Raw genomic sequence first — 27992 nt, forward strand, 5'->3', positions numbered from 1 at the left:
TTCTCCATGTTCACATAGCAGTGTACAGACGCACACATTCACACCCACACTTACACATTGATGCAAACATAAATATGCATGCATACTCGCACACACTCTACATCTAAAAGGCTTTGTATGAATATGTTTGTGTGGTAATATTTTACAAAATAAGATCATATGACACTCTTCTACATCTTGCTTTCCTCACTCAACCTTTCTTCATATAAATGCTAGGCCAATCTAACTCTAATTCATGTTTTTAATGGGATCACAGTATACCCTGATGTGGTTGTTCCATAATAAAGCCAACAATTTTTTTAGAGATGGACAGTCACATAATTTTCAGGTTTTGGTCACTCAAACACTGTGGCAACTTTCTTATTCAAAGAGTATTTATTTATTTATTTATTTATTCATTCATTCTATTAGTTCTGTACTAGAAAATAGATTCCCAAAAATTGGAAATAAGAACAAACAATAATGCAGTTCCTACTTTTTAAGTGCTACTAGAATGCTTTCAGAAAGGCTGGTAAAATTCCCATTTGAACAAGCAGTTATTTTGTTGTTGTTGTTTATTTTTTAAAGGTTTATTTATTTATTTATTTATTTATTTATTTATTTATGAGAGACACACAGAGAGAGAGAGAGAGAGGCAGAGACACAGGCAGAGGGAGAACCAGGCGCCATGCAGGGAACCCGACTTGGGACTGGATCCCAGGTCTCCAGGATCACACCCTGGGCTGAAGGTGGCGCTAAACCGCTGAGTCACCCGGGCTGCCCATGAACAAGCAGTTAATAAAGAGTTCATCCCTTCTCCCCATATCACTGCAGGAATAAGCACCATAGCATCATAGCTGTTCTTCTTTTTTTTTTCTAATCTAAGAGATGACATAACTTGGTTTCTTTGATTCTTAGTGATTGGGCTTTCTTTTCATGTGTTTGTTTATTAGCTTAATTTTCTTGTCTGTGAATTACTTAGCTAAACTGACTGCGTGTTTTTTTCTAAGGTTTGACTTTTTATATCAATGTGTATAAACCATTTATACATTGCAAAACCTAATTCCTGGATCATCCTTTGCATTAGGAGTCTGGAGGGTAGGGAGGGCTTGATTAAACACATATTATCAAGTCTGAAAACCTTAAAGCTATTGAGGAAAAAGTAGACATCTTTAAAATATGTAAATATGTAAACATAAAAAGCTTATATGTGGCGAAAGTTACCATAAGCAGTGGCTTTGGCAGTTTTGAAAATTTAAATGATCATTTGTTTGCAATTGGGACAATAGGAGAGGTGGCAGGAGGTGAATTAAGATGTTTCCAAAGTCTACATGGCAAAGAACAGGGTTGAGCAGATAGAGTGGATAGGTCATGCAGGTTGATCAAATGTAGGGTAGCAAGGCATGGAGATTCTAAAAATATAAATGTTCATTTGTTTTATTTAAGATTTTATTTATTTATTTATTTGAGATAGAGAGCACGGATGCACTAGTGAGGGAAGGGGCAAAGGAAAAGGGAGACACATACTCCCCGCTGAGCAGGGAGTCCAAGGTGGAGCTTGATCCCAGGACCCTGAGATCATGACCTGAGCAGAAGGCAGATGTGTAACCAACTGAGCTACCCAGGCACTCCTAAATGTTAATTTATTTTAACTAATGTTTAATTAACGTGGGTTAAGTAAAAAGAATATGAGCCTAAAGAGACATCAAAGCTGTATCTGTTACTGCTGGGAACTCAGAACAGGGCCAGATTCCCTGAGCTATGGTTTTCTCATCTATAGTAATGGGCATACCCCTCTGTTTCTCAAGGTGGTTGGGATTAAATGAGCAGATGTGAAAGCCAATAGACCAGGACCTGGTACAAAGCAAGACCTCATGTGTCACAACTCTCTGCCTCATCCCATCCCTTGCTTTCACTGGACTGGGCTCACAGAAAATGAATGACTTGTATGGGGCAGTAGTCACTAAGTCTGCCTGCTGGTCAGAATCACCCAGAAAACTTTTTTAAATTTATGGATCCCTAGACTTCAATCCCAGAGATTCGAATTCTATTGGTTTGGTTTGGGGCTCAGGAATTTTTGTATTTTAATCATGCTTCTCAGGAGATCCTGATACTTAGGTAGATTTGGGAACAGCTTTCCTAAAGGACACAGGTTCTAGTGGAAAAGACAAAACTGAGCCAGTCACCAGGCTGTACATTAAATCTCCAGAACTTAGTCATCCTGCACAACTGAAATTTTACACTTTTTGACCAATATCTCACTATTTCACCCACCTCACAGCCTCTGGCTACCACTGTAGTTAATAACACTGTATCGTATACTTGGAATTTGCTAAGAGAGTATAAACTTTAAATGTTAACACAGATACATGTGGTTTATGTGAGGTGATGGAAATGTTAATTACCTTGATTGTAGTAACCATTTCACAAAATATGTATGTATCAAAACACATTGTATTTTAAATATATGTAATTTTTATTGGTCAATTATACTTTGGTAAAGGGAGGGAAACTGAGTCAGGGTGGTAAGGCCATAAGAAAAGCATGTGAGGTGCTATAAATGGTCCCACCTCAGGGAGGTGTAAAGGTCTCACAGAAGGGGTGAGATCAGGCCTCGAAGAAGGAATCAACTGTAGTGTCAGCAGGAGGAGTGGAGGGAGGGAAAGGAGAGGTAGGTTGAGGTTAAACGGGAGGCTCTTGAAATGTTAGCTAAGGAGCTTGGACTTTAGCACAAAGGCAATGGAGACTCATCAAACGTTTTAAGCAGGGCAGTAACTTGCTAAGAACTTGTCTTAGTAACTGAGTAAAACAACCCTGGCAGCCATGTGGAGAATGCACTCTACAGATATTAGGGATTGTCTTTGTTAAAACTGTGATTATCCAAACAGCCTGATTTGGAAAATATACCAATGTGATCTTCTACTCGGTCCAAGGTGAGTGGAAGTACAAATAACAGTGTGGTCAAAGTGATGAAAAACACAGCAAATCTGTCTTATGCCCTGTCTCAAGGTCAACACCTTTAAAATTCCAGCCTTTTATTTTAAAATTATTTAGCACTTTTCCTTTAACAATTTTGCCTGAGATATAGACTGAAAAATAACAAAATCTTGAATTGCTCCAATTTAGAGGTGAGTTCAGCTGCTCAGAAGGCTTTACTGAATTGAAACCACAGCTTTATTTATGTCTGGCAATGAGCAGCAATAAAAGGTCCTTTTGTCTATCGGGCAAATGATTCAGCATTAATGAAGGAAGAAATTAGAACAGAACGTGTCCCTTTTTACAAAGTAATTCAAAGGTGAAATTGTGAAGAACTTTTGACTTTCAGTGCAGTGCCCAAGCCCATGCACTGTATGGTACAGACAAGCTGAAATGGTTGTGCCCAGCTAGGAGACACAATGGCACTTAGAGGATTTGCTACTGGACATCTTAAATGGAGAGGAGAAGGGAGGGGGAGAAAGACACTGGTTAGAAAGATTTACTGTCCTAATCATCAAATGAGATGGACAATACCCAAGACTATTGGGTAAATTGGAGGATTACTTTCAGTGCTGGGCCACCACCCCCAGCACCATGAGCACTAAAGCATAGCTAAAGTGCAAAGGAGGCACAGAGCCAGGCCTCCCCAGATGACCATGGGCAAGAGAAGAAGAACAAAGAGGAGCTCCAGCCAATCCCCTCAGCCTCTGCTCGCCAACATGCTCTTTGAAAAATGTACAGATTCTAAAGGAAAACAGTAGAATACTCTCACACCAGGAATCTTATATTAGTTTAGAAAACAATGAGTTTTCTTTGAAAATAGTGAATAATTGCAATTTCTCCAATTACAAAAATATATATGTTTATGATAAGAAATTCAGGAAAGCAAGAAAGCTTACAAAAATTACTCAAAGTCCATCACCCAACAATAAACACTGCTAATATATTTTTTTAAGTTTTTATTTATTTATTCATGAGAGACACAGACAGAGAGAAGCAGATACACAGGAAGAGAGAGAAGCAGGCTCCATGCAAGGAGCTTGATGTGGGACTCGATCCTGGATCCTGGGATCAGGACCAGAGCTGAAGGCAGGTGCTCAACCGCTGAGTCACCCAGGCATCCCTAAACACTGCTAATATTTTGAAAACTATCAATCATCTCCCCTATTCATGTAAACTGAAAAAGATCAATAGTTTTCCAAAAGTGGGCTCTTGTCACAAATAATTTTTGTAAGCTGTTTTTCCACTCAACAATATTCCAGACATGTAAAAAATGATAATTTACAGATCTACATCATTTCTTTGTCAGTTGCACAGTATTTGGATTTGTAGGAGACAAGGGCAGGTCATCCCAAGATAGGCCACTTGGCATGAAAATTATTTTGAGTTAAAAGCAAACAAACCCCAAAGAGTTAAGATAGTGGAATAGGAGACCCTAAATTCATCTGGTCCTTGGAACTCAGCTAGATAATTATGAAATCATTCTGAATACCTGCAAAATCAATTAGAGATCTGAGGGAAAAAAAATGCTTCAATTCTACCAATAGAAAAGCAACCACTTTTTTGAAGGTAGGATGTGCAGAGACTTGAATCAGGGGCAGTATATTGAAGGATACCTCGTGGGGAAGGAGCCCGCTTAAGGAAGCTACTACAAAGTATTGTAAGCAGTGGAAAACAAAATTGGAACTTTTGCGGGGCAGCCCCGGTGGCGCAGTGGTTTAGCACTGTCTGCAGCCCAGGGCGTGATCCTGGAGACCCGGGATCGAGTCCCACATCGGGCTCCCTGCATGGGGCCTGCTTCTCCCTCTGCCTGTGTCTCTGCCTCTCTCTCTCTCTCCCTCTGTGTCTCTCATGAATAAATTTTAAAAAATAAAAAAATTGGAACTTTTGCTGCTGGACATCTTAAATGGAGAGGAGAAGAACAATAACAGAACCAATAACAATAACAGAAAAAATAATTTTAAAAAAACAGAAGGAAAAATAAACAAAACAAAAACAGAGAAAAATCAAGTCAGAAACAAAAGAGTAAAACAAAATACTAGATCCTACTGTATTTCGGTCTGATTGTTAAAAAAGCAGGGATGCCTGAGTGCGATAGAGTTCCCAGGCATTGGAAGGGAAGCTGGCTGAAAACAGCAAATCTAGACACTGGCTTTCTGCTTAGTGTTGCCATAAACTCTGAACCACTGCAACAGTCAAGGGACCACTCTTGGGGCAGAGGTCCAGCAGAAGGCAGAAATGCCAGGAAACCCCCTCTCTCTCCCCCAGGGAGGAACAGCATTGGTCTGTGCCACAGGAGTCCATAAAACTTGGAGACTTGAAACTCAGTCATGCATCTGAGATAAAAATGTTTGTTCATAAAACTCTGAACACAGAGTTTGGTTGGAAACTAGGGAGACATGAGTGATTGACTGCTTTTCTGTAGGGGACCACTGAAGAGTGGGAGGCACAGAATTTGAGATCAGGGCACAACCATTTTCATCCCCCTATCAGTGCTGAATGCCTACAGGGAGCAAAACAGTGCCACATAGTGCAATCCAGAGCTGCTTACACTGAGCCAGGACCCCTGGTAAGGGAAGCATTTCTTCAAGAGTGCAAAGGCACTTGAGAATTAGACCAGCAGACCCCTTCATGACAAAACCAAGAGGAACAACTTGCTACACCAAGTTTACCAATCATAGAGAACTGCAAACGTCAGGTCTTGGGGGAAACAGTATATGGCATCTATGGGGCTTTTTGTTTCTTTTTTTATTCTTTAATCTTTCAGGTTGTTTATTTCAGCTATTTTCTTATTTTTTTAATTATTTTTGTTCTTACTTTTATATATACATTATATATATTTTAATCTTGATTTCCATTCATTGTATTTTATTTTATTTTAACTTTATTTTTGTATATATATATATATATAGAAGTTTTTCATTTTTCCTATTTTGAGATCTAGTTTCTTTTAACAATCAGAGCAAAATACAGCAGGATCTAGTATTTTGTTTTACTCTGTACTTGATTTGATTTCGTTTCTGACTTGATTTTTTTCTGATCTTGTTTTCTTTATTTTTCCTTCTGTCTTTTTTTTTAACTTTTTTTTTTCTGTTACTGTTTTTTTGTGTTCTCTTTTCTCTCTTTTCACCTATTCTTTTCTGGACATGATGATGAGATGGTGAAATACTCCACAATAGAAATATCAAGACATAGCACTCATTGCCAGGGATTTAATCAATATGCATATAACTAAGAAGTCTAAATTAGAATTTGAGATACTACCTTCGCTTGAGATACTACCTTCGCTTGAGAAAAGCATAGAAGACACTATTGAACCACTTACTGTAGAAAGAAAAGAACTAAAATCTAATCAGGTTGAAATTAAAAATGCTATTACTGAGATGCAGTCTAAAATGGAGGCTCTAACAGGATAAATGACACGGAAGAGTGATATAGAAGACAAATGATGAAGAATAAAGAAGTTGAAAAGAAAAGAGAAAGACAACTATCAGGTGATGAAGGGAGACTTCAAGATTTCAGTGACTCCATAAAATGAAACACTATCTGGTTAATAGAGGTCCCAGAAGATAAAGAAAGAGAGAGTGAGAGAGAGAGAGATAGAAAGAGAGGTGCAGAAGGTTTATTTGAACAACTTATAGCTGTAAAATTCCCTAATATGGGGCAGGAAACAGACATTCAAGTTTAAGAGGCACAAAGAACACCCCTCAAAATCAATAAAAATAATCAATACATTGACATATCATAGTGAAGCTTGCAAAATTTAAAGATAAAGAGAAAATCCTTAAAGCCACTAGGTATAAGAGATCCTTAACCTACAAGAGTAGACACATAAGGTTGGCAGAAGACCTGTCCACAGAGACCTGGCAGGCTACAAAGGACTGGCATGATATATTCATTGTGCTAAATGGGAAAAATAAGTAGCCAAGAATACTTTATCTAGTAAAACTATCATTAAGAATGGAAGAAGAGGGCAGCCCCAGTGGCCCAGCGGTTTAGCACTGCTTTCGGCCAGGGGCGTGATCCTAGAGACCGGGGATCGAGTCCCACGTCAGGCTCCCTGCACGGAGCCTACTTCTCCCTCTGTCTGTGTTTCTGCCTACCTCTCTCTCTCTCTCTCTCTCTGTGTCTGTCATAAATAAATAAAAAATCTTAAAAAAGAATGGAAGAAGAGATAAGGAGTTTCTAGGACAAACCAAAACTAAAGAAATTTGCGAACACTAAACCAGCTGTGCAAAATGTATTAAAAGGGATTCTTTGAGCACGAAGAGAGCTCAAAAGTAATGAAGACCAGAAAGGAACAGAGACAATATACAGAAACTATAACTTTACAGGGTAATATAATGGCACAAAGTTCATATCTTTCAATAATTACTCTGAATGTAAATGGATTAACGCACCAATCAAAACACACAGGGTATCATATTGGATTGAAAAAAAAAAAAGACCCATCAACATACCGTCTACCAGAGTCTCATTAGACCCAGACACCTGCAGATTGAAAATGAGGAGTGTAAAATTATTTATCATGCTATTGGACCTCAAAGAAAGCTGAAGTAGCCATTGTGATATCAGACAAATCACATTTTAAACCAAAGACTATAGTAAGAGATGAAGGACATTATGTCATAATAAAAGGATCTATCCAACAAGGAAAACTAACAATTTGTAAGTATTTATGCCTCTAACTTGGGAGCAACCAAATATATAAAATAATTGATAATATTGTTATCAATTATTATATTTAAGAAACATATTGATAATAATACAGTAATACTAGAGGACTTTAACACCACACTACAGCAATAGATAATCAAAGAAAAGAGAAACAAGAAAACAAGGGAAGTTAATGACACACTGGACCAGATGGACTTTACAGATATATTCAGAGCATTCCTTCCTAAAGCAACAGAATATATGTTCTTCTCAAGTGCACAAGGAACATTCTCTAGAATAGATCACATACTGGGTCCCAACTCAGGTCTCAACTGATACCAAAGGACTGAGAATATTCTCTGCATATTTTCAGACTACAATGATTTAAAACTTGAAGTCAATTACAAGAAAAAATTTGGAAGGATCACAAATATATGGGGGTTAAAGAGTATCCTACAAAAAGAATGAATGAGTAAACCACAAAGTTAAAGAAGAATTAAAAATTCATAGAAGCAATGAAAATGAAAACATGACAGTTCAGAACCTTTGGGATGCAGCAAAATATATAGTAATACAGGTCTGTCTCAAAATACAAAACTCAAAACCACAATCTAACCTTATACCTAAAGGAGCTGGAGAAAGAACAGCAAATAAAGCCTAAACCTAGCAAAAGAAAATAAATCAGCAAAACTAGGGGCTAGTTCTTTGAAAAAATTAATAAGATCAATAAACCCATAGTCAAACTTATCAAAAAAAAAAAGAAAAAAAGAAAAGGACCCAAATAAATAAAATCATGAATGAGAGAGGAAAGATACAGCTAACATTGAAGAAATAAAAACAATTATAATAGAATATTATGAGCAATTATATGCCAACAAATTAGGCAATCTGGAAGAAATGGATGCATTCCTAGAAACATATAAAGTACAAAAACTGAAACAGGAAGAAAAAGAAAACCTGAACAGTTCCATACCAGCAAAAAAAAAAAAAAAAAAAAAAAATTGAAGCACTAATCAAAAATCTCCCAATATGAGAGTCCTGAGCTGGATGGGCTCATAGCAGAATTCTACCAATCATTTAAAGAAAAAATATCATCTATTCTTCTTAAACTGTTTCAAAAAATAGAAATAGAAGGAAGGAAAACTCCCAAACTTATTCTATGGAGCCAACATTATGTTGTGCCCCAAACCAGACAAAGACCCCACCAAAAAGGAGAATTATAGGTCTTGGAGAAGATGGCGAAGGAGTAGGGGTCCTCAACTCACCTGGCCCCCCACCAACTTACCTAGATTACTTTCAAACCATCCCGAAAAACTAAGAATTCATCCTGATATTTAAAGAGAGAACAGCTGGAATGCTACAGACAGAGGGGTTTTCACTTCTAACAAGGTAGGAAAGCTGGAAAAAAATAAAAAATAATCTAATGGGGGAGGGGCCCCGCGAGGAGCCCGGCTAAAGCCAGGTGGTGAGAGCCTCTGGGACAGGAAAGCCTAGCCCCGGAGAAGCAGGAACTTTAAAAAATATGCACTGGATTCTTCCTGGATGGAAAGTGCTCAGCAGGGAAATCGAACAGAATCACAGGAGAAGCAGTGGAGCCTCCAGTCTCCCAGATTCACTAATAGAGGAAGCGCACCCTGGAGTAAAGCACACCACACACTGCAGCCGATCTTGGTAAAGGGCTGGAGCGGGCGCCCGGTGGCGCATCCGGGAGAAGCCGGTTGGTCAGGCAGAGGCTCCAGGCGGAGGGGTCTGCACCCTGCTTCTTGAAAGCAGGACATGCGGCCCTGGAGCGTGATTTCAGCAGCACTGGCCTCAGATCCCAGGGCGCTGAGAAGACACAGCTGGTGATCCTGCACTCCCCCTGGGACGGGCGGAGGCAAGGAGGGCACTGGAAAGTGAGGACTTTCCTGCCGCCAGGCGCCCCCAATCTGTGCAGATCAGTGAACCCATACCTCACCCAGAGCATCTAGGCCAGTGCGGACTGGGAGACTGTGGTAGTTACTAGCGGGAAGCTGACTCCATACCTGGGCACCTCGCCGCTGCCTGTATTGTTGTTCCTCCTTGTGTCACAGTGTGCCTGGGACAGTATGGGCTCACGGGTAAACAGCTCTCACTGAGCCCGGTACACGGCAGGGGCGGGGCAGCTCCCCCAGGTACACACCTGAGAATCAGCACAACACACCCTCCCCCAGAAGAGCAGCTGGAAGAACAGGGGAATACCAAGTTCTTGACCAAGCAGCCCTGGAAAGCTCCAGGGGAAGTAAAGGGATTTACAGTACATAGAACCAGAGGGTATCCCTCCTATTTTTTTTTCATCCTTTTTCCAGTACAACTCGTTTTTATATCAGACTGTAAATTTCCAATTTTTTTCTCCTTTCCCACCTTAACTACAATATTTTATCACCTCTTCATTTTTAAGATTCTTCCTTTTTGACTTTCATATTTTTACAATTACAGGTCCTAGATATATTTTCCACTTCTAGATTCCCTTCAACATAGTCAATTTTGAGAGATATACAAGATTTTTTTTGTTTTTAATTTTCTCTGCCTCATTTTGTTCTACAATGGCAAAAGTTAATGCTTTCTAAAACATGAAGAGCATACACCCAGAACCAAGTGGTATACCGAGCTGGCTCATTCTCTGAGATTCCTCATTCCCATTCTGCCCCCCTCTTTTACCTTATTTGTATTTTGGTGGTCAATACTGAAGCCTCTACAAGTATTTCTGATTTATATAAATTTGGGACTGAGCATCCGCTAACATACAGAACTGAATATAATCAGAAACAAGAGGATCACCCTCTAGAAGCCCTCAAGTAGACTACATTCTCCCTCCACTACAACTTTCTCACCGCCACTGACAGTCCCCTCTCCCCATTTTTCTTCTCCTTTCTTTTTCTTCTTTTTTCTTTTCTTTCTTTTTTTTTTTTCTCTTCTTCTTTGGGATTCGTGGCTTTATTTTTTAGTACTTTGTTTTAAAATTTGTTTTTCACTTTAGTGGTCCTTTTGTTTTATTTCTTTCTTATCTTTGTTTTTAATTTTGGGTCTCTGGCTTCTGCAGAATCATCTAGGGTGACATTTACTTACGTTGTCGTTGATATTTTTGATACAGCATGCTATACACCCACTCTGCACTGAGCAAAATGACTAGAAGGAAGAACTCACCCCAAAAGAAAGAATCAGAAATACTACTCTCTCCCAGAGTTACAGAATTTGGATTACATTTAAATGTCACAAAGCAAATTCAGAAACACAATTATAAAGCTACTGGTGGCTCTGGAAAAAAAAACATAAAGGATTCAAGAGACTTCATGACTACAGAATTTAGATCTAATCAGGCCAAAATTAAAAATCAATTAAAGGAGATGCAATCCAAACTGAAGGTCTGAATGACAAGGGTTAATGAGGTAGAAGAAAGATTGAGTGGCATAGAAGGCAAGTTGATGGCAAGGAAGGAAGCTGAGGAAAAAAGAGAAAAACAATGAAAAGACCATGATGAAAGGTTAAGGTAAATAAATGATAGCCTCAGAAGGAAAAATTTATGTTTAATTGGGGTTCCAGAGAGTGCCGAGAGGGACAGAGGGCCAGAAAGCATATCGAAACAAATCATAGTTGAGAACTTCCCTAATTTGGGGAGGGAAACAGGCATTCAGATCCAGGAGATAGAGAAGTTCCCCCTCCCAATCAATAAAAACCACTCAACACCTCGACATTTAATAGTGAACCTTGCAAATTCCAAAGATAAAGAAAAAAATCCTTAAAGCAGCAAGAGACAAGGTATCCCTAACTTATATGGGGATAAATATTAGATTAACAGCAAACCTCTTCAGGCCAGAAAGGGCTGGCAGGATATGTTCAGGGTCCTAAATGAAAAGAACATTCAGCCAAGAATACTCTATCCAGCAAGACTCTCATTCAGAATAGAAGGAGATATAAAGAGCTTCCAGGATAGGCAGAAACTGAAAGAATATGTGACCATCAAACAACCTCTGCAAGAAATATTAATGGGGATCCTGTAAAGAAAGAGGAAGCCCAAAGAAATAACCCACAAAAACAGGGACTGAATAGGTATTATGATCACACTAAATTCATATCTTTCAATGGTAACTCTGAATATGAATGGGCTTCATGATCCCATCAAAAGATGCAGGTTTCAGCCTGGATAAAGAAGCAAGACCCATCAATTTGCTGTCTACAAGAGACTCATTTTAGACCTAAGGACACCTACGGCCTGAAAATGAAAGGTTGGAGAACAATTTACCATTTAAATGGTACTCAAAAGAAAGCTGGGGTAGCCATCCTCATATCAAATAAAGTTTATCCCAAAGACTGTAGTAAGAGATGAAGAGGGACACTATATAATACTTAAAAGATCTGTCCAACAAGAGGACATAACAATCATGAATATTTTTTCCCCTATGTGGGAGCTACCAAGTATAATCAATCAATAATAACCAAAGTTAAGACATACTTAGATAATCATACACTAATAGTAGGAGACTTCAACATGGCACTTTCTGCAAATGACAGATCTCCTAATCACAACATCTCCAAAGAAACAAGGGCCTTAAATGATTCACTGGACCAGATCAATTTCACAGATATATACAAAACTTTGCATCTGGATGCAACTGAATACACATTCTTCTCAAGTGCACATGGAACTTTCTCCAGAAGAGACCACATACTGGGTCACAAATCAGGTCTCAACCAATACCAAAAGACTGAGATTGTCCCTGCATATTTTCAGACTATAATGCTTTGAAACTAGAACTCAATCATAAGAAGAAATTTGGAAGAAACTCAAACACGTGGAGGTTAAAGACCATCCTGCTAAAAGATAAAAGGATCAACCAGGAAATTAGAGAATTAAAAAGATTCAAGGAAACTAATGAAAATGAAGATATAACAGTTCAGAATCTTTGAGATACAACAAAAGTGGTCCTGAGAGGGCAATACATCGCAATACAAGCATCCCGAAAAAAAATGGAAAAAAACTCAAATACACAAGCTAACCTTTCACCTAAAGGAACTGGAGAAAGAACAACAAATAAAACCTACACCCAGCAGAAGAAGAGAGTTAATAAAGATTCGAGCAGAACTAATGAAATGGAGACCAGAAGAACTGTGGAAGAGATCAACAAATCCAGGAGTTTGTTCTTTGAAAGAATTCATAAAATAGATAAATCATTAGCCAGTCTTATTAAAAACAAAAGAGAAAAGACTTAAATTAATAAAACCACGAGTGAAAAAGGAGAGATCACCACCAATATCAAGGAAATAGAAACGATTTTAAAAACATATTATGAGCAGCTATATGCCAACAAATTGGGCAATATAGAAGAAATGGATGCATTTCTGGAAAGCCACAAATTACCAAAACAGAAACAGGAAGAAATAGAAAACCTGAACAGGCTGATAACCAGGGAGGAAATTGAAGCAGTCATCAAAAACCTCCCAAGAACAAAACTCCAGGGCCAAATGGCTTCCCAGGGGAATTCTATCAAATGTTTATTTTTTTTTTAAATTAGCAATGTATAATATTTATTTCCTTGACATTTGTCTTCCTTTTTTTTAATTTATTTTTTATTGGTGTTCAATTTACTAACATACAGAATAACCCCCAGTGCCCGTCACCCATTCACTCCCACCCCCCGCCCTTCTCCCCTTCCACCACCCCTAGTTCGTTTCCCAGAGTTAGCAGTCTTTACGTTCTGTCTCCCTTTCTGATATTTCCCACACATTTCTTCTCCCTCTATCAAATGTTTAAAGAAGAAATCATAACTATTCTACTAAAGCTGTTCCAAAAGATAGAAAGGGATGAAATACTTCCAAACTAATTCTATGAGGCCAGCATCACCTTAATTCCAAACCAGACAAAGACCCCACCAAAATGGAGAATTATAGACCAATATTCCTGATGAACACGGATGCAAAAACTCTCAACAAGATACTAGCCAATAGGATCCAACAGTACATTAAGAAGATTATTCACCATGACCAAGTGGGATTTATCCCCGGGATGCAAGGCTGGTTTAACACTCATAAACAATCAACGTGATAGATCACATCAACAAGGGAAAACACAAGAACCATATGATCCTCTCAATAGATGCAAAAAAAGTATTTGATAAAATATAGCATCCATTCCTGATCCAAACCCTTCAGAGTGTAGGGATAGAGGGGACATTCCTCAGCATCTAAAAAGCCATCTATGAAAAGCCCACAGGTAATACCATTCCCAATGGGGAAAAACTGAGAGCCTTTCCCCTAACAGGAACATGACAGGGATGTCTGCTCTCACCACTGCTATTCAACATATTACTAGAAGTCCTAGCCTCGGCAATCAGACAAAAAAAGAAATAAAAGGCATTCAAATTGGCAAAGTAGAAATTAAACTTTCCCTCTTTGCAGATGACATGGTACTGTATATAGAACACCCCAAGATTGCCAAAACTCATACAGCAATTTGGCAATATGGCAGGTAACAAAATCAATGCCCAGAATTCAGTGTCATTTCTCTACAGTGAGACTGAAGAAAGAGAAATTAAGGAGTGAATTCCATTTACAGTTGCACCGAAACCATAAGAGGTACCTAGTAATAAACCTAACCAAAGGGGTAAAGCATCTATACCCTAAAAACTACAGAACAGGGGCAGCCCGGGTGGCTCAGCGGTTTAGTGCCGCCTTCAGCCCAGGGCCTGATCCTGGAGACCCGGTATCGAGTCCCACGTCGGGCTCCCTGCATGGAGCCTGCTTCTCTCTCTGCCTGTGTCTCTGCCTCTCAATCTCTCTCTGTATGTATCTCATGATTAAATAAATAAATCTTAAAAAAAAAAAAAAACTACAGAACACTTCTCAAAGAAATTGAGGTTTACACAAAGAGATTGAAAAATATCCATGCTCATGGATTGGAAGAATTAATGTTGTGAACATGTCTATGCTACCCAGGGCAATTTACACATTCAATGCAATTCCTATCAAAATACCATGGGCTTTCTTCAGAGAGTTGGAACAAATCATCATAAGATTTGTGTGGAATCAGAAAGACCCCGAATGGCCAGGGGAATATTGAAAAAGATAACCAGAGCCAGGGCATCACAATGTCAGATTTCAAGTTGTACTACAAAGCTGTGATCATCAAGACAGTGTGGTACTAGCACAAAAACAGACCCATAGATCAATGGAACAGAATAGAGAATCCAGAAATGACCCCTCAACTCTATGGTCAACTTTTATTCGACAAAGCAGAAAAGACTATCTACTGGAAAAAGGACAGTCTCTTCAATAAATGTTGCTAACAAAATTGGACAGCCACTTGCAGAAGAATGAAACTAGACCATTCTCTTACACCATACACAAAGATATTCAAAATGGATGAGAGATCTAAATGTGAGACAAGGGCGGTCCGGGTGGCTCAGGGGTTTAGCACCTGCCTTCAGCCCAGGGCGTGACCCTGGAGACCCGGGATAGAGTCCCGCGTCGGGCTCCCCGCATGGAGCCTGCTTCTCCCTCTGCCTCTCTCTCGTCTCTCATGAATAAATAAATAAAATATTAAATAAATAAATAAATAAATAATAAATAAATAAATGTGAGAGAAGAATCCATCAAAATCCTAGTGGAGAAAACAGGCAACACCCATTTTGAACTCGGCCACAGCAACTTCTTGCAAGATACATCTATGAAGGCAAGGGAAACAAAAGCAAAAATGAACTATTGGGACTTAATCAAGATAAAAAGCTTCTGCACAGCAAAAGAAACAGTCAACAAAACTAAAAGACAACCTACAGAATGGGAGTAGATATTTGCAAATGACCTATCAGATAAAGGGCTGGTATCCAAGATCTATAAAGAAGTTATTAAATTCAACAGCAAAGAAACAAACAATCCAATCATGAAATGGGCAGAAGACATGACCAGACATTTCAGAGAAGACATAGACATGGCCAACAAGCATGTGAGAAAGTGTTCCACATCACTTGCCATCTGGGAAAAACAAATGAAAACCACAATGAGATACCACCTCATACCAGGGAGAATGGTGAAAATTAACAAGACAGGAAACAACAAATGTTGCAGAGGATGTGGAGAAAGAGGAACCCTCTTGCATTGTTGGTGGGAATGTGAACTGGTACAGCCACTCGGGAAAACTGTGTGGAGGTTCCTCAAAGAGTTAAAAATAGAGCTACTCTATGTTCCAGCAATTGCACTTCTGGGGATTTACCCCAAAGAGACAGATGCAGTGAAAAACTGAGACACCTGTACCCCAATGTTTATAGCAGCATTGTCCACAATAACCAAACTGTGGAAGGAGCCTTGGTACCCATCGACAGATGAATGGATAAAGAAGATGTGGTCTATATATACAATGGAATATTACTTAGCCATTAGAAATGACGAATACCCCCCATTTGCTTCAACATGGATAGAACTGGAGGGTATTATGCTGAGTGAAGTAAGTCAATCAGAGAAGGACAAACATTATATGATTTCATTCATTCAGGCATTATGAAAAATAGTGAAAGGGATTTAAGGGGAAATGAGAGAAAATGAGTGGGAAAAATCAGAGAGGCTGACAGAACATGAGAAACTCCTAACTCTGGGAAAGAACAAGGGATAGTGGAAAGGGAGGTTGGCGGGGGGATGGGATAACTGGGTCACTGGCATTGCAGAGGGCACTTGATGGGATGAGCACTGGGTATATTATATGTTCGCAAATTGAACTCCATTTAAAAAATATACAGAAAAGGAGAATTATAGACCAATATCCCTGATGAACATGGATGCCAAAATTCTTACCAAGATATTAGCCAATTCGATCCAACAGTACATTACAAGAATTATTCTCCATAACCAAGTTTGATTTATTCTTGGGTTGCAAGTGTGATTCAATATCCAGAAATCAATCAGTGTGATACCCTACATTAATAAAAGAAAGAACAAGAACCATTTGATCCTCTCAACTGATGCAGAAAAGGCATTTGATAAAATACAGCATCATTTCTTGATTAAAAAAAAACACCTCTCATCAAATTAGGGATAGAGGAAACGTAACTCAATATCATAAAAGCTATGTATGAAAGACCCACAGCTAACATCATCATCAGTAGGGAATAACTGAGAGTCTTTCCCCTAAGATCAGGAATACAACAGGGATGTCCACTCTCACCATGTTAGTCAACAGAGTACTAGAAGTCCTAGCCTCAGTAATCAGACAATAAAAATAAAATAAAGGCATCCAAATTGGCAAAGAAGAACTTAAACTCTTACTCTTCATAGATGACATGATACTCTCTGTAGAAAACCCTAAAGATTCCACCCCAAAATTGATAGAAATCATGGAGAAATTCAGCAAAGTGCTAGGGTATAAAATCAATGCACAGAAAACAGTTGCATTTGTATACACTAACAAGGAGACTGAAGAAAGAGAAATTAAGGAGTCCATCCCATTTACCTTTGCACCTCAAAGAGAGCTTACTTTGCTCAATATCGCATTTGAGATTAATCCATATTATTATATGTAGCTGAAATTAATTTATCTTCCCTGGTGATTCTAACCTGCAACCAGGGTTGAGAAATCTGTACCGGTGCTGAGATGGAGGATGGCACCTGCTGCCAGAGAAACATCTACTGCTCCCAAAGAGAAAAGATACTTCAGAGTTGGGCAGAAGAGCCCTCAGCAGATGCCACATTCCCAAGGAATTTTGTGTAACAGGCTAAGATGAGTAGTGGTGGGGGTGCCTCCTCTGAATGACAAGTTGGGAGAAGTTTATTTCTTAAGGCAGCAGAGCTTCTGTACTCACAAGTAATAACTTATGTCCCCTTTAATGCTTGATCTTAGAATTAATTTTTCAGAGAAGGGCATTGGCATCCCTTGAGTTCAACATCATTCTAGATAACAGCCCATATATTGGATGCACAGACATCAGTTGTTGAAAATATGATTTTCATGGGTAGGAAATATCAGAAAGGGAGACAGAACATGAGAGACTCCTAACTCTGGGAAACGAACTAGGGGTGGTGGAAGGGGAGGAGGGCAGGGGGTGGGGGTGACTGGTTGGCGGGCACTGGGGGGGGCACTTGACGGGATGAGCATTGGGTGTTATTCTGTATGTTGGCAAATTGAACACCAATAAAAAATAAATTTATAAAAAAATAAAAAAATTATTATTTAAAAAAAAGAAAATATGATTTTCAGACTTCCAAAGAAATTTTGACTTTTTAATTACTTAAAAAGTTATAAGCTGTTCCAATAAAATAACAATAACCAAAAATGTCAACTTATATATTTATGAGTCTCTCCCAAGACATATGTGCCTCTAGAGACAAAAGACATGAAATGAAATGAAAATAAGAGAAACTGGGATGCCTGGATGGCTCAGCAGTTGAGCATCTGCCTTCCACTCAGGGTGTGATCCTGGGGTCCTGTGATCCAGTCCCACATTGGGCTCCCCATAGGGAGCCTGCTTCTCCCTCTCCCTGTGTCTCTGTCTCTGTGTGTGTGCATGTGTGTGTGTGTCTCTTATGAATAAATAAATAAAATATATTTTTAAAAAAAGAAAGAGAAGAAGAGAAACTGAGTTTACCTGGGCAATGTGGCTCAGAAAAAATCCAGAGGACACCTGGGCAGTGTAGATATGTCTTTGCCCCTGCCATGAGCACAGTTTTTATGTATCTTAATTCAATTCAAGTCTGATATAAATACCTGGAGTTAGCATCAGACTCCACAGGTTAAAGGGCTTGGTCCCCAACAAGATTGTCCCCACTTACGATGCCAGCCACAAATTCATGGATCTCCAGGCCACCTGCACTTCTGACCAAATGACTATTAGTCCAGGAGGTTCTCCTGCTCACCTCTCCACCTTTATTTCATTAATTCACTACATCAATTCACAGAATTCAGGAAGTCACTGTATTTAAAGAGACAATTTTATTATCAAAGACTCAAATCATGGTCAAACAAGTGAAAAGATACATAGGCGAGGTCTGGAAGAGTCATAACACAGAGCTTCCATGCTCTGCCAGGAACCAGGGACAAAGGCCAGGCAAATTCTTTATTATACAACAAGCTTCATACTTTGTGACACAAGGTTGTAGAAGAGGTAAAGCAGGATAGCTACATTGTGAAAACTGAGGTTTGTCTAAGGCAAAAGTCCCATTTGGAATGGGACTTTGTTTTGTTTTGTTTTTAATATTTATGTATTTATTTGAAAGAGAGAGAAAGAGAGACAAAGCCTGTGAGAGCATGGTGGGGAGGGGAAGAGGAGCAGAGAGAAAGAGGATATCAAGCAGATTCCCCACTGAGTGTGGAGCCCAACACAAGGCTTGATCTCAAGCCCCTGAGATCCTGACCTGAGCCAAAATCAGGAGTCAGATGCTTAACCAACTGAGTCACCCAGGCGCCCCTGGAATGGGACTTTAAATAAATCTAATTAAAAATGTTCTTTTTAAACCAAAATATTATTAACTGGCAAGTCTGAAATGTCCTGCCACCCCACAGATTGTAGGCTCATGAGGAAGATCAGTTTAAAGGTTACGGAACTAGCACTGGGTGTTGGCAAATCAAACTTCAATAAAAACAAAAAACAAAAACAAATAATAAAATAAAGGTTATGGAACTGACTAGCACCAATTAAATTTACCAAAGAGTTTATATAAATCTGACTAACAATGTAGCAATTTACAATAAGGAATGTTTTGATTGGGTGATTGAGAATCATTGTACCAGGTTTTTGGCACCTCTTCCACCTACAGCAAAGCCAATATTCAGAGACAAATTAAATAAGAGAATTGTGCTTGGTGACTGTGGGATTGGTACAGGGGCAAAATCCCTTGTATTCTTACCTTTTGACCCTTTTTCCTAAACTCCAGGTGTACAATCACCTTTCTGTTTCATGGTAGAATGTTTCATTAGACATGCTTATAATATTTATTTTTTATATGTAACCTTTATTTACATCATATTGTATTTTCTCAAGGACATATCAAGGTCATCTTAATTGACATGTGTCAACCAAGATTTAACAAGTTTCTCTCAGTACATATTTACCATCAAATTTGAGGGTTTATTTCATACCTTTTTTTAAAGATTTTATTATTTTTTTTCAAGGGAGAGAGATAACGAGAGAGAGCACAGTGGGGGGCAGAGGAAGAAGCAGGCTCCATGCAGGGAGCCCAATGTGGGATTCGATCCCAGGACCCCGCGATCATGCCTTGGGCCTAAGGCAGATGCTCAACTGCTGAGCTACCCAGGCATCCCTTATCTCATACCTTTAATCTACTTTTAAATCAGTTATGACCAGTCACTTCCAGAGCATCAATTTCTGACCTTACCCCAGAATTTGGTCTGTACATCTTTGTACACTAGGAGAGAATTTAGTCTGTGAGTATAATTCAAATTTACCCTTCAAACTGGCCAGTATTTACTTCTTCAGGCATGTGTGACTAATTGTAGGCATTTATTACATGCTTGATTGCCTAGATGGTATGTCCTAAAGCCAGAGCCTTTAAAAACATTGATTTCTCGACACTTGATTGTTCAATTGAAGCCTTACATATCTTTCATAAGTGGGGCATGAAAAAAGAATGGAATTACTTCAGAATGACTCTTAGGAAAAAAAAAAAAAAAAGAATGACTCTTGGACAGTTCCAGGATTATGGAGAGGCCAGAGGCAGGAAAGAGAGCTCAAAAATAAAATGTTACTTCTCCCTGGGGTAGCTCTATCTCCAATGTGTATGTTTTTTATTTTCCAAAATCATTAAATGAAAAAGCAGTTGTTCCACGGACTCAAGCCTATGACCTGACATTACATTTAAATTCAGTTATTGATCACCCAGCATCTGCTTGATATACTGATGTTTCAGAAGCACTCATGATGGTCCCTCCTTGGATCTAAAGGCGCAGAGCTGGACACACAGATGGCATCCCAGCTGTGTATACTCAACCCAATTTTATCTGCCACCCACACCACATATGGTTTAATCAAGACTCTGTCACAAAGCCAATTGTCTTCTTTGAGAGCAGCCATTAGAAGAAGAAATTGTTTTTGTCAGCGGCCCAACTGAGCAGACCACCTACTACATGAGGCAGTCTGGGGGTTCCGTCTGTTTTCTCTTGGGAGTAGTCCTGATGCTTCACATGTCTACTATGTGGCATTTAACAAATATGCCAGGAAACAGCACTGTGCTATGAGCCAAGTAGTAACATGAGAGACTCTGACAGAAATTAGGGTGGACCTCATGAACCCTGAGTCAACACCTATATGGAGAAGCCCCTACACTGGAAGCTGCAAACCTCTAGAGACCAACAAACTCAGCACGTACAAAACAGAACCATGATACACTTCTCCAAACTCCTTCTCTATGTGCATAATTGACACCACTATCCATCAAAAAACATGCAAAACCCTCTGGGATCTCTTCCCTTGACCCTGAGGAATCCATCAAGTTCAGCCATTTGCTCCCCAAATCTCAAATCTATCCACTTGTCTCCATCCCTAATGCCCTAGTTCAAGTGGCACCCATCTCCCTCCTGAAGAACTCTGACACTTTTGAAACTGGTCAGCCTCATCTGCTGCTCCTCCACCTGCTCTCCACCCTAGTCAAGGGTGATTTTTTTAAAGCACAAATACATCACTGCCCTGATGAAAGTAAAGTCTTCCACAATCTCCCATTGGTTTCAGGACACAGATCAATATCCAGCTTTGATGTGGCCTCTGCCTGCAACCCCAGTTTCATCTTGAGCCACATACCACCCCCTAAATCTTGACAAACCAGTCCTACTGGCTTTGATCTCATTTACACTCCCTCTTCCCACTACACATTTTTTTAAATTTTTTTTTAAAGATTTTATTTACTTATTCATGAGAGACACAGAGAAAGAGAGAGGCAGAGACACAGGCAGAGGGAAAAGCAGACTCCATGCAGGGATCCTGATGTGGGACTCAATCCTGGGTCTCCAGGATCACGCCCTGGGCTGAAGGCAGGTGCTAAACCACTGAGCCACCCAGGTATCCCCACTACATATCTCTGCTTGTCATTCTCTCTGCCTGCAGCAGGACCTTCTCAACACCACTCGCCCCTTTATTTTATTATGGTAAAATAGACACAACATAGAATGTGGCATTTTAACCATTTTAAGTGTACAGTTGAATAGCATTAAATACATTTGTGTTGTCATGTAAAAAATGCAGAAGGTGTCACTAGTTTGCATGTCACTCTCATACAGGGACTATGCTGATCTTCTCTATATTGTTCCAGGTTTAAGTCTGTGCCCCTGAAGTGAGTACTCACCCTCTTTTGACTATAAAGGCTAACTCATCCTGCAGATGTTAGTTTCAAGTTACTTTTTCAGGGAAGCTTTCCAAGACCAAGCCCATCCCCTGTCACACAACCCCTCAACTGCACAGTACCCAGCATGAGTAGTTGACTTTGAGTGAGCTCCATGAGGGCAGCACTCAGGCCATAGAGGAGTGTTAGGCACACAGTAGCTCAGTGCATCCTAGTTAAATAAAAAAGTGAATGAATGAAGAAATGGAGAAATGCAATTCTATCCACAGTAAAGATCATTTTGGCATTATTGTAGTTCTATGTTGTCTTGAACTCCATTACAGAGTTGGATCTTGGCTTCATCTTTGGAAAACTAAACTAATAGTAAAAGAGGTATTTTTTTACCTTTCCTCAAACAGAAAAATTATAATTCAGACTTTACCTTTCATAAAAGAAGAAAAGGCCTGGTAGTCTTTAAGTCATGTGTTTTCCTTTAATTTTATTTATCAAGATTTCAAAACTATTGAATCTAGACTCAAAGCTCTGCAGAAATTTGTAATTTCTAAAAATTAATATAAATAGAACTTATTTTGCATAAGCCTGCAAGACAGTAAGACTGGCCCTGCCCCACAACATCTGCAGAGAAGTCTCTATCATCCATCAGGGCTACTAGTGGGGTCTGGAGATGGCTTTCCTTGGACCTGCAAGGAAAGCGTCTGCTTCCAGAACACTTTCTGTGTTTCTGCACAGAAAGCTTGCCAGGCTTACCTCCAGGAAGCCCTGCAGTGGGCCAGAGATAGATCTAGGCTTTCATGGGACCAAGGACTCCAACCCTGAGTTACAGCAAGAACAAATGACACATTACCCTTTGTTATTACCCATAACACTTTGTTATTCATAACACCAACAGCTAGGAATCAAAATCATCAACAACAGTATCCTAATTTTATAGATGAAAAGAAAACATTCAGAGGTCAAGCAGCTGGCCTAAGATCTCTCAGCTGGAGTTGGACCATATTTGGCATCTAGTTTTGATGCCAAACCATTGCTTTCTCTTCTCATTTCATTTTGCTCCATATGACATTAACTGCTGCATTTTTAGAGGCAACTTATATTATAATGGCACCCTTGAAGTGATATAAAGATTCTCTGGGTAAAGCCATAGAAAGTAGAAATAGATGTGGCCTATGTTATAAGGCCTTTTATTTTTTTAAGATTTATCCATCTACTTCAAAGAGAGAGGGAGAGAGGGAAAGAGAGAGAGAGAGAGAATGCAAGTAGGAGGAGGGGCAGCAGGAGAGAATCTTCAAGCAAACTCCCCATTGAGCTGGGAGCCAAACTTGGGGCTCAGTCCCACAACCCATAAGATCACAACCTGAGCAAAAAGCAAGAGTCAAATACTTAACTGACTGAGCTACCCAGGTGCCCCTATAAAGCATTTTAATATGATAGAACACTTAGCACTGAGAACACACTGTGGTTATTTGATGTGTGTTGACTCACTGGTTGATGAAAAGTCTGAGAGGAGGTATCACATGATGATCAAGACTGTCTGGTAACACACAAAACCCTAAAAAGCCCTGGGCCCATGAGTTGTCCCCCCCCTCCCCAGGCTCTGCCTCCACTGTAGAGAATGTCCTTGTACAGACACAGGCTGGGAGTTGGTTCCTGTCCTGGCTATCTTGTTTCACTTTATCTTGGGTGCAAAACTAGAATGCTCTCTGCCTCTAAGCATAGGCAGGTCCCCTGGGTTTCCTCTAAATCCTGTCTGTCCCCACTCTCTTCATAGAGAATGTGGTGAAGAGCACACTAATCTCTTGGATCAAAGCAAGAATGAAATGTGTAACACTCCTGCTGTAAGATCAGAGCGTGCTTAGATAACCCTGTGAGCTCCTGTCTGAGGAGGTGATGAGAGAGAGGCGCCTCTGTGTCCTGAGGTCACAGAGTGAAACCTTCTGACACCTGTCCCCTTGCCACCACCATCCCTGTCCAGCCTCGGCCCCACTGAGCCAAAGGTTTCAGTGACCAAAAATGTCCCTCAGCCTGGCATCTCCTATCTCCCCATTTTTTCCTTTTTTTGTATCTACAAATCTGCCTTTCATCACCTCTGCCGAGTGTTCTCCTCAGCACCATGTTCCCTGTAACCCTCACCTCCTCTTCCCTTGACCACAGCTCATTTCCTTTCATATCGACTGTCAAAACTCCAACTGGAGCACAATATGGATGACAATGTGTACTTATTTCCCCCAAACTTTATTATCTACCTTCATTTTATGTTTTCCAAAGCTCCTTTAACAAAGAAATCTTTCCAGAGATTCTTCATCTTACTTCAGTGATATCATATTCCATTTAATTCTGAAAGCACTTAAAACTGTTGGGGCAGTTGGGAAATGGGAGAGGTGTTTTGTGTTATTTTCATGGTTTTTAAAATTACTGTCACTATCATTATCATTATTATTAAGCATTAATTCCCACTGTGATTCTTACTTATAAACTGTCTCCTGACATTAAAAAAGTCTGCTTTTGTATTTCTTGAAATTAATGGTTTTATGGTTGAGTCATAACTTTGTCAGCTTAAGAATAATTTTCGCTGAACTGCATATTATCAATTCCTCCTAAGGTGTATGTTTTCACATAAGGTCACACTGTGTACATAAAAAGCATCAAGAAAAACATCCTGAACACTACCTTGTTCAGGTATTTATTACTGTTCTTTAACTTTTCCTTGCTTTTCAGAGAAAACTGATGCTCTGAGAAAACCAGAAATGGTTATAGGGAAATTCTAATGATCATTTGAGGGGAAATTCTTATATGTCCATTATCAAATGCTTGTTTCTAGTACTTACAGTTTAAATCATTTAAAATGATTTATTATCATGTATTTTAAAGGGCTCATTTAACAAGCTTACTGTTGAAATTATGGACTGAATGGAAAAGCTGCAGAAGAGGCATGGAACACTGGCACACTGAGTTGGAAACATCTGTGCAGCTTTCTTTCCACTAATGCTGAAAGGGTTAATATGAAGAAGTCTGGGACTGCAAAGCATGGCTTTTTTTTTTTTTTTTTTTTTTTTTTTTTTTTTTTGAGAATTAAATTTCTTAGTTCACTGAAAGCAAAAAAGAGGATTGCCACATATTGCTATAATGTGATCATTCAGTGTGTGTAGGAGGATTTATGTCTTGTAATAACAACAACAAGCTCTAAGTAGCTCTGAAAGCTGAATTTGAGGGGCCCATAAGCACAGGAAGCTGGCCAGAGAGGAGCTGTGGTGATGGAGACACTGTCCTTACCAGACATTTATCACTGGGTAAGTACCAGCCTGACTTCTTGGTGCTTCAAAAGTATAAACAAAAAGATGATTTATGGGGGCTTAAATCTAGTTTATAAGAACAAACTTAGTATAATGAGATCAACATGCAATTGCTTAGAGACTAAGAACTGTTTCTGGAGAGGGGGAAGTTTCCTTCCACTTCTTTATCATCCTGTCACTTTGATATGGGGGGTCCTCAATCTTTATGCCATGGTTTGCTACCATGGAAAAATTCCCCAGAAAGTAACTTTAGTATTATTCTGTCATTCTCACTCTAGTTTGTTCTGTTACCCACCATGGCTATAGAAAACCTATTCTGAATATGTAAAGAATTTGTAATCATTTGGAGTCCAAAAGTGGGAAGAAACACTATAAAAAATTTTAATTTAAATTTTGTTAGATAACAGGGCAATATTGGTCTCTGGAGTAGAATTCAGTGATTCATCACTTAGATACAATATCTAATACTCATCACAACAAATACCCTCCTTAATACCCATCACCCATTTGGCCTATCTCCCACTCACCTCCTTCCATCAACTTTCAGTTTGTTCTCTATCATTAAGAGTCACTTATGGGCTTGTTTCTCTCTCTCCTTATGCTCATTTCCTTCTTCCTGTTCACCTGTTTTTTTCTTTTATTCCACATATGAGTGGGACAGTATGGTATTTGTCTTTCTCTGAGTGACTTATTTCACTTAGCATAATACACTCTAGCTCTATCTATGTCACCGCAAATGCCAATATTTCATTCTTTTGATGGCTGAGTAATATTCCAGTGTGTGTGTGTGTATGTGTATACACCACATCTTATTTTGTCCATTCATCAGTTGATGGACATTTGGGGTCTCTTCACAGTTTGGCTATTGTTGACAGTGCTGCCATAAACATTGGGGTGCATGTAACCCTTGGAATCAGTATTTATGTATCCTTTGAGTAAATACCTAGTAGTGCAAATGCTGGATTATAGGGTAGTTCTATTTTTAACTTTTTAAGGAACCTCCATACTGTTTCCAGAGTGGCTGCACCAGTTTGCATTCCCACCAACAGTGCAAGAGTTCCCCTTTCTCTACATCCTTGCTAACACCTGTTGTTTCTTCTGTTGCTAATTTTAGCCATTCTGACAGGTGTGAGGTGATATCTCATTGTAGTTTTGATTTGTATTTCTCTGATGATAAGTGACATTGAACATCTTTTCATGCATCTGTTAGCCATCTGGATGTCTTCTTTGGAAAAATGTCTATTCAGAGACAACTAAAAATTTAATAACATAGTATTACTTGCATGTTTTACTATCAGATCTAGATATATTCTAATTTAAATAATGCCTTATACACAGTACTCAACACTGGTTTTCCAGATTACGACATGAGATATAAAGAACCCCAAACATTTCAATCATTTATAGTTGTGAACTATACTACTCAAATATAACCACTAACCCTGAAGACAGATATTATCTATTGTTTTACAATAAATGCCTCAAAATTTACTGGTTTAAAACAATAATACACATTAATATTTCTTGCAGTTTTGTGGGAGCATCTTAATCAAGTGATCCTGCCTCCAGGTCTCTCACAAAGTTGTAAGTCAAAATGCAGGTCAGAACTTCAGGGATCCAATGACTTGATAGGGTGGAGGACATATTGGCCAACTCACAATGCTGGCAAGTTGGTACTATTTGTTGGTTTGAGTTCTCAGTTCCACACCATGTATGCTTCTCCTCAAAGTTGCTTGAGTGTCTTCATAATGTAATGGCTGGCTTCCTACCGAGAAAACATTCTAAAAGAGGGAAATCCGGTGGAACCTACATCCTTTTTATGACTTAGTCTTATATGTCACACAGCACCACTTCTGTTCATTAGAACTGAATCATCATGTGAAGTCCACATTGTGGGGGTGAGGAATTAAGCTCCACATATTGAAGGGAGGAAAGTATCGGTGGTTATAGAAAAATGTAACTAATTTTTAAATCCTTATAGCTTATTCTGAGGTACAATTCATATAAAATAAAAGTTAATAAATCTTAAGTGTATGACTTTTTACATGAGTATCTACCTGTGTAACCACCACCTAGATCAAAATATATAACATTTTCAGCTCCATCATGTGAATTCCTTTGAATTCTTTATGTACACAATTGCCATTTACAAATAAAGACATCTTTAGTTCTTCCTTTTTGATCTTTATAATTTTCATTTCTTTTTATTAACTTTCTATATTTTCAGGACCTCCAGTACAAGATTCAATAGAAGGTGATGTGAGTGGACATCCTTGTCTTTTTTCCGATTGAGAGGGGATATATTTGACATTTCACCATGTTTATCAGTAGGTTATTTATTTTTTTAAGATTTTATTTATGTATTCATGAGAGACACACAGATCTTCTTATAAGGCCGCCAATTCTTTTTTTTTTTCTTTATAGATTTTATTTATTTATTCATGAGAGACACAGAGAGAGAGAGAGGCAAAGACACAGGCAGAGGGAGAAGCAGGCTCCATGCAGGGAGCCTGATGCCAGACTCAATCCTGGGTCCCCAGCGTCACGCCCTGGGCTGAAGGTGGCGCTAAACCTCTGAGCCACCCAGGCTGCCCCAGTAGGTTATTTTATAACTTTTATTAGATCGAGGAATTTCTGCTTTATTTCTAATTTAATTAAGCTTTGGTAGTACACTGTAAAAGGAATCACAACTTATGATTTTACTACTGCCCATAGCTTTAAACATTAATCAGGGTATTGCTGTTAGCTACTAATATCCTTTATCTAATTTAGAGAAAAATCATGCCAGATCTATACATGAAA

General features: G+C 39.0%; 1 long non-coding RNA gene and 1 other non-coding gene across 2 annotated transcripts; one reads left to right on the forward strand and one right to left on the reverse strand.

Moving 5' to 3' along the window:
• Positions 1 to 21793: 21793 nt before the first annotated feature.
• LOC119869879 lies at positions 21794 to 21898 on the reverse strand. The gene has a single exon (XR_005354874.1). It is a non-coding gene; the product is annotated as a U6 spliceosomal RNA (small nuclear RNA).
• A 3149-nt stretch (positions 21899 to 25047) lies between these two features.
• Positions 25048 to 27486, forward strand: LOC119870805. The gene is made up of 3 exons (XR_005353936.1): positions 25048 to 25187; positions 26721 to 26774; positions 27418 to 27486. It is a non-coding gene; the product is annotated as an uncharacterized LOC119870805 (long non-coding RNA).
• The last annotated feature ends 506 nt before the right edge of the window (positions 27487 to 27992 follow it).

The sequence above is a fragment of the Canis lupus genome, chromosome 1 (assembly GCF_011100685.1).
Source record: "Canis lupus familiaris isolate Mischka breed German Shepherd chromosome 1, alternate assembly UU_Cfam_GSD_1.0, whole genome shotgun sequence".
NCBI lineage: Eukaryota > Metazoa > Chordata > Mammalia > Carnivora > Canidae > Canis > Canis lupus.